General features: G+C 37.1%; 1 pseudogene; it reads right to left on the bottom strand.

Moving 5' to 3' along the window:
* Nucleotides 1–8,060, bottom strand: part of LOC106297109 — a 22,840-nt pseudogene that overhangs the window by 6,934 nt on the left and 7,846 nt on the right.

The raw sequence follows: 8,060 nt of genomic DNA, 5'->3' as shown, positions 1-8,060 counted from the left end.
TATCACTTAAAACTGTTTATAATTACTTGATTTTTATTTTTCACGCATCAAAATATTTTTTTACAAGATTTATAAATTATTTTTAAAATAAACCGGTACCAGACGACTTACACTTCAGTCGTCCAGGCGACTTCCAATATCTCAGACGACTCAGACGATTTACTAGGGCTATATTCGTAAAAATGGCTTCTGTTTTTTTGTTTGGTCACAAGGGGCTGAGCTGTAATTTCACTAGGCTTTTAGGTTAGTTTTGCATTTGATTCAAGTTTGGGTATAGGTTTGGGGTTAAAATCAAGTTGTGGGTTAGTTTTGGCAAAAACCCGTTAATTTAAACTAGATTTTGATCCGCGCTTTAAAAGCGCGGGATTTGTTCTTTATCAAAATCATATTCGAAAATATTATTTTGATAAATTGAAAATAAAAATCTGGTTTGATAACTGAAATTTAAATTGTTTGTTCGATTTGTTAGAATTTTGTTAAGATGGTTATTCAAAATATGGCTAGTATAAAAGTACAACTCGTAAACCAATAACAAACAGATTTTGTTTAAGGTATTAGGTGAAAAACAAAATAATGAAACTACATATATAGTTCGTTTCAAAAAAAAAAAAAAAATAAATGAAACTACATATATTGTTATTTTAAAATCTTATTCTAAGTAGTTGTCTAAAATATTATAAAATTTATAACTATCTATTACCTATCAATAGAGGGTTTGGAGATATGATTTAGGGTTTATATTTTATGTTGAGTTAGGATTTTAGGGTTTATAGTTTATATTTGAACATAATAATGATTCTTCATATTATAGTATATTTGTTACAATATACTAACAATTATTCGTATTTTAAAACCATATATTGAAAAGCACTGCTTAAAATAACTTGTCAGGTAAGGAACAATATTTTTTTAATATTTCTATATTTTAAAATGACCGAAGATAAGTTACTATTAGGCCTCTGACTTATTATCCGAGATCCGGATTCGATCCGAGATCCGCTCTGGATCCGCTCCGAAAATAGGATATCTGGGGTGCCCGGATCCGAATCCGGATAGTAAAATCTTGGATCCGTCCAAAGCGAATCCAAATCTGGATATCTTAATTTTTAGGTATGGATATCCGGATCCGGATCCGTATTTTTAAACACATTAAATTTTTAAATTTCATTAATATTTATCTTTGATATATTAATATTTATACATGAATTAATCTTATAATATTATATTTTAGTTTTTACAATATTATAGACATATATAAATATATTTATAAATATTTGATTTATATATTATATTAAAAAAATTAGTCTTGTTTTTAAAAAATATTATTTTTAATTATTTTTACGGATCCGGATCCGGATCTGAATATCCGCGGGTAATACAATATCGGGACGGATATCCGAAATCCGGATATCCGGAAACTACGAATCCGAATCCGGATATTAAGTTCATGGATCCGACGGATCCGGATCCGGGTACCCCGAATTTTCCGGATATCCGGATCCGTCCGAGGCCTAGTCAGTATAGAATCCTTCATATTGCAGTATATTTTAACATATATGAAGGTTGATCAGCTTTGTTTGTTGGCCATAACGTGACGCAGTCATTAACTAGTCATATATATTTTTTTTACTTAAAGGTAAATATATAGATCTTACGATTTTGGTAAGTAACAATAATTTTTTTTTGATTAAAATTTAAACGCTGGCACGAGATTGTAATTATTGAGGAAAACTAAGGGGTATTTCAAACTTGTACTTCTGTTTTAATAGTTTAGATTCATAAAAGTTTCGTAAATAACTAAACACATATATAAAAATATTATAACAGTATGAACTAATAAAATTTTATATTAAAATACAAATTTTAAATAGAAATAACATAATTAATATTAAACTTCAAGAAAATACTATATTATTCTATAAAACTATTTTCGTAATGCATATGTGATCAACTAATGTATTTCGAAGTAGAAGTGACTCTCTTTATTTTAAATTTGTAGATCACAAACTAAAAATTGTTGAAATCAGGTGATCTTAAACTTGTAAATACATTAAATCTGAAAAAGAAAATAAATATTGTTAAAAGACTTAACTTCTATCAATGATATTAAAACTCAGTGTCGATCTGAATAAAAATGAATCTTATGAAATAAACATCAAAACAACAACAATTTTCGGTTACATAAAATTTGTTTGGACAATATTTTGGAGATTTTGTTGGTTCTGGACTACTAGTGTTGTATATTTAAATTTTTGTAATAGTTATATATTCATGTAATTTTTGAAAAGATGTTTTGTTGTTAAGTTTCTTTTGTACGGTTGTTGTCTAAATCTAGTTTTAAAATATTTTAGATCTTATTTTAAAGTTTTATTTAATTTTATTTGTAAAACTTAAATTTATATAAAAAAAATGAAATTTTTATGAGATATGAATTTTTTTAGGATTAATACAATAAACAAAAAAATATTTAAGAATTAAAAATGTGATGTGTAATTGTAGAAATCAAAATACAAATAAAAATATGAAACTTCAAATTTGGAGAAGTGAAACTTAGAGTTTCATTCCTTGAAGCTTCAAATCTACCAAGTTAGCCTCGTCTATGGAGAAGCAAGCAGAGATCCTGATTCTCAGCTCGAGCCAGAAGATGCAAATGGATGGTTCAGCAGCTCAGCCGAAGTTGGCCGCTCCTCCGGGTTCACTTTGAGAAATTTAATTATAAAATCTCTAGCATCTAGTGATAATGTGTCAGGTATGTCTGGAAGCTCACCCCTTTCGATCCTAAACAGAGCTTGAACCTGCGCGTTTGCACAAAATCTGACATCAACTCTTATTTTACTGGGAAAAACTCATGAAGAAATAAACAATAACCTTAAATATGAAAATGTCTAATACAACACAGACACAGTAATGAGACTGAATAGTGCTTTGTCATGATTTTTCACCAAAAGCATTTCCTTACTTTATATAAAGAAAGTTTGAAAAACTTGAGGACTTACAGGGTTTTCTAGATCGGCGTAGGGGATCTGACGAGTCAGCATTTCTAGCACTGTGCACCCAAGGCTCCATATATCAGCTGAACTTTCATACCCGTCAGTACGCTTCAGGTTAATAACCTAAACAAATTGTTATGTTCCATTTAGAATCAATCGTACAAGTTCACATTATGTACTGTGAAAGTGAACTGAATCCACATATATGTTAAAGTATGGGCAAAATAAGTATGTGCATCAGTCCCAAAAAAAAGTCTGAGCAACCAATGTCACACATCAGTAACAATTACGTTGAAGTTTAACATGTCTGTCGATCATTGTAATCATATAAATAGTAGAAAGGAAAAGTGAGATAATCTCCTAAAACAGTACCTCTGTAGCCAGCCAGAATGGAGTCCCTTTGCAGGACTTGATGCTGTTCAATTGTGACACCTAAATAACAAAATGACAATTATCAAGAAAGGGGTAAGCTATGAACCAAGTGGTATCATCCATCTATAAGGGCAAAAAAAACTATAAATGGAAAAGAACCTTTGCCAATCCAAAATCTGCAAGCTTAACAGATCCACTGGCATCCACTAATACATTTGCACATTTGATGTCCCTTTGTCGGATCAGATGAAAAAAGTCAGGGAAACAAGAGAGTTTGTTGAAAAAACAGAGGAGACAAGTTTCTACTAGTCTTACCGGTGGATAAAACCTTCTCCATGGAGATATTTCAAGCCATCAAGGATTTGTCTTGTGTACGTGGACACTAGAGAGTTCGGGAGCTGTTATCTTTGGTAAACTTTTAGAAGAGAACCTTGGGTTACAAGCTCAAGAAAGATGTACAAATTCGACCCATCCTGCAAACACCAAAAAGGCCTCTTATTCATTGAGCAAAGAAAATGCCTAGGCAGCTGCATGCAAGTGTGTACAGTGACGTCATAACGGGATCATACCTTGGCTGTGCCACGATATCTCACGGTATTTTGATGCTGAAGCTGACTTAGTAATGAAATCTCCTATAAAAATGAAATAAGGCAAAAGCAAGGAGGATAAGCATAGCAGCCAACATTTAACAGATCAATGAGAATATGCTACAGTCGTATAAGCTTATATATATCATCACCCTTTCGAGTTCTTGTTGCACTCTTGTGCCTGACTTCCATATTCAAGTAGTGAAACTTCCTTGACAGCAAAGAAGTCTCCATCACTTCCATACAAAAAAAGTATCTCCATCAGCAAAATGCAAAAAAAAAAAATGACCGGATCTAGGCCAAGTCTAATGAAATATTGGTCTTCACCCCCAAAATTTTTGAAAATTTTATAGGACAATTCTCCTAAATAGACTATTTTCAAGTTTTGATTACAAAAATAGACCACAAGAAAGAAAATAAACAAAATGTTTAATTTAATAGGTAAAAGGATCCTAATACCCTAGATATATAAAAAAATAAATAATATATTGTTTTTATAGTTTTAGATTATATGTTTTCAAATGCGAACTTTTTTATAAAAAAAAAATTGTAAAATTTTTTTTTCGAATTTTTTTTTCAAATTTTCTTTTTATAATTCGAAAATACTTTTTGAAACTATTTTAAAAATTTTTATTTTCAAATTTTTAATATTAATTTTTTATTTTATAAAATTTTAAATCTCAATCCCAAATCTCAATCCCTTAACTCTAAACCCTAAGGTTTGGATTAGTACACCCTATGAGTATAAGTGTATATTTACCTCTTTAATAAAATACTTTGGTCATTTTGACCCTTATAGTCTATATTTCCCAATTTTATAAGCACCTAAACTATGAATTTCTTTCTTTATAATTTTTTAAGAAAATATATATTTATAGCCTTCAAACTCTCAGAGGTACAAACAGATAATACTAGGTCCCAGGAGGATATTCTTGAGGTGTCTAGGAAATTACAAGATGCATATAAAGATGAAGAAGGGTATTGGCACCAGAAAAGTAGGAACACGTGGTATTCCTCTGAGGATCTTAACACGAAATTTTACCATGCTTTAACCAAGCAACGAAGGGTTCGCAACAGAATTGTTGGATTACATGATGCTGATGGGAATTGGATTACAGAGGATACTGGTGTGGAAAAGGTAGCAATCGACTATTTTGAAAATCTATTTAGTACCACTTTCCCATTGGAATTTGATAGCTTTCTGGCAGAGTTTACATCGGGTATCACTCCCCAGATGAATCAACGTTTGTTGAGACTAGCGACGGAGGAGGAGGTCAAAGAGGCTTTGTTTATGATGCGGATGATAACCTCTTTTTTTTGTAAAGCTCAAAAGGAAGAGTGTCAAACCATTCTTAGGATTTTAAAGGAATATGAGACAGTTTCAGGGCAGCTAATAAATTTTGAAAAGTCTTCAATTCAATTTGGACATAAGATTGAAGAATCTGTAAGACATGAATTAAGGGATATTTTGGGCATCCAGAATCTTGGAGGAATGAGATCTTACCTTGGTTTACCAGAAAATATGGGGGGTTCAAAGATCCAAGTTTTTAGCTTTGTTCAGGAACAATTAAATAATAGAGTCAATTGGTGGACTTTCAATTTTTCACAAAAGAAAGAAAGGAAGTGATCGTTAAATCAGTGATCACGGCATTACCAAATCATACGATGTCGTGCTATTGTTGGGGTCAAAATCGGTCACGACGGAATCGATGTCCGAAAGTCCTTAAAAAACCGAATCTCGGTCAAAACTTCAAAAACCGAGAAAACGAACAGCCGAAACGGAACGCCCGGCGAGCTCGGCTGCGACACGAGCCAGCTCGCCCGGCGAGCACGGCCGTGACACGGGCCAGCTCGCCCGGCGAGTCGACCGGCAATGACACGGGCCAGCTCGCCAGGCGAGCACGGCCGTGTTGCCGGTCGACTCGCCGGCGAGCTCGGCCGCCGTAATTCAGTCTTTGGGTCCGTGAATACGTCTAAAAAACATCGTCGAAAGTATTCGGGAAGTTGGGAAGGTTATGTCTCTCGAACAGTTTCCTATTCTTCGTAGTAGAGCATGTTACGGTTAACTTAACACCAACTGCCTCGGCTATGCGAAGAAACAGGGTTCCGTTGGAAGAACCATGCCTATACCAACGGCTACTTCGCGAGTAAAATCGTAAAAACGTTTAAGTCTCGATACGGCCCAAAGAGGGTCCGAATTGCGGACAATGGCCCATCTTTGGTCCCAAAAAACTTGAACCGAAAAACTGGTATGACGATTTATCGCATTCGCGGGAAGAGATAAATGTCAAATTTCCGAAGATAATCACAAAGAAGAAGGAAATATGGAAAAGCCCGCTTCGCGATAAATCCGGCCCAAGAAGAGGTAAACCGACCTAAGGAGGAGTATATAAGGAGGACCTAGGACGAAGAGGGAGGGGACGAAAAAAGGAGATCAGAGCAACTTAGCACTTAGAGCAAACAATTTAGGCATTTTTCCGTTTTTTACTACCGACCTGCGACTCGACTAGGTTAGAAACTTAGGTGGCTAGACTAGCGAACATACCGACAGCTCTTGTGGCCTAGGATCTTACCTGTTGTTCACGCTCAAACGCAAATTCAGAAATAAGACCTCTTTGTTTTCTTTTCGCTCTTTTACGATTTATTACTTTTGAATCTTTCATATTGATTGTGTTGTGTGTGGCCCAGCAGATAACCGGGACCTTCAGGGAAGGCTAGGTTAACTTGGCTTTCCTCAGATTAACAAAACTCGATGGTGTGCATTTCGGTTCCCACAGTTTGGCGCTAGAAGGAGGGGGGCACGGATTTATCTCTCTCGCAACCACACATGCTCAGTACGATATGACAACCAACGCTGACAAAGACCCAAAAACGCACGACGGGACTCCCGTTAATGCCAACGCTGATAAAACTCCAGCTGGAACTGTATCAACGGTCACTGCCGACACCGTGATACTAGACCAGATGAAGGAGATGTTCGCCTCCGCTCAGAAAGAGACGGACGAACAAGGAAAACTCGTGGCCTCTCTCGCAAAACAGGTGGAAACCTAAACGGCGAAGGCCAGAAGCAAAGCCCCGGGCGGAACCACAAGAGCCCGCAGCGGTAGAAGACTTGATTTCGAAACACCGGGCAATCGAGCTGCACACGCGGACAAGGCTTCTTCAGGCCAAAACTCTCATGAAACGCTCCAGCCAGGTGCACAACCAACTGCGGAGAACCTTCCACCTCCTACCGGGAGCAACGAAGGAGAAGAAATCGAGCGTATCGACCTGGATATAAGCGACCAGTCCGATCACTCGGGCGACGGTGCTGACATTCACCCAAGAAGAACGCGAAGCCAAGTCTGCTCGGCAGGACGCGTCCTTCAAAAAACCCATGACCGAGGAAGAAGAAAACCTCAATTGGGTAGAACAGGAGGAGTTGGCCGAGAAGCAGGCCAGGATCCACCGCGGCCAACACAGACACGCTCGCAAGGCTGCCAGAAATCCTGATGAGATCCACGATCTCCGCGAGTACATTGCAAAAACCGCAGCGGAGGTGAAAGCGGTGAAATCACAAATCCACCACGCGACAAGCGCTGCGCCCGAGATCGACAGACTTCTTGAGGAAGCATGCAAAACCCCATTCACTGCCCGAATTACTGAGACCAACGTCTCGGACCCGGGGAAGATCAAAATTCCCATCTACGATGGCACCACTGACCCGAAAGCGCACCAGCAGTCTTTCCTGATCACGATGGGGAGGTGCAAACTCAAGGAGCGCGAACGAGACTCTGGCTACTGCATCCTCTTCGTCGAAAACCTCAAAGGAGCCGCGCTCGAATGATTTTCTCTCCTAAAACAAAATTCCATCGGAAGTTTCCGCCAACTTGCTTCAGAGTTTCTCAAGCAGTATTCCATGTTCATGGACAGAGAAACCTCGGACGTCGATCTCTGGAGCCTGTCTCAAAAAGAAGACGAGACACTTCGCGATAAGAGTCACCGGGATCAGCGACAAAATGGCGATCGATGCTCTAAAGAAAACTCTCTGGTACCGGTCGAAATTCCGGCAATGGGTATCCCTCGAAAAACTGAGAACGATTCAGGATGCTCTTCATAAGGCAACGGACTT

This window comes from Brassica oleracea, chromosome C6 (genome assembly GCF_000695525.1).
Source record: "Brassica oleracea var. oleracea cultivar TO1000 chromosome C6, BOL, whole genome shotgun sequence".
Taxonomy (NCBI): Eukaryota; Viridiplantae; Streptophyta; class Magnoliopsida; order Brassicales; family Brassicaceae; genus Brassica; species Brassica oleracea.
Note: the sequence above shows the minus strand (reverse complement) of the source record. Positions and strands in the feature narration are given on the sequence as shown.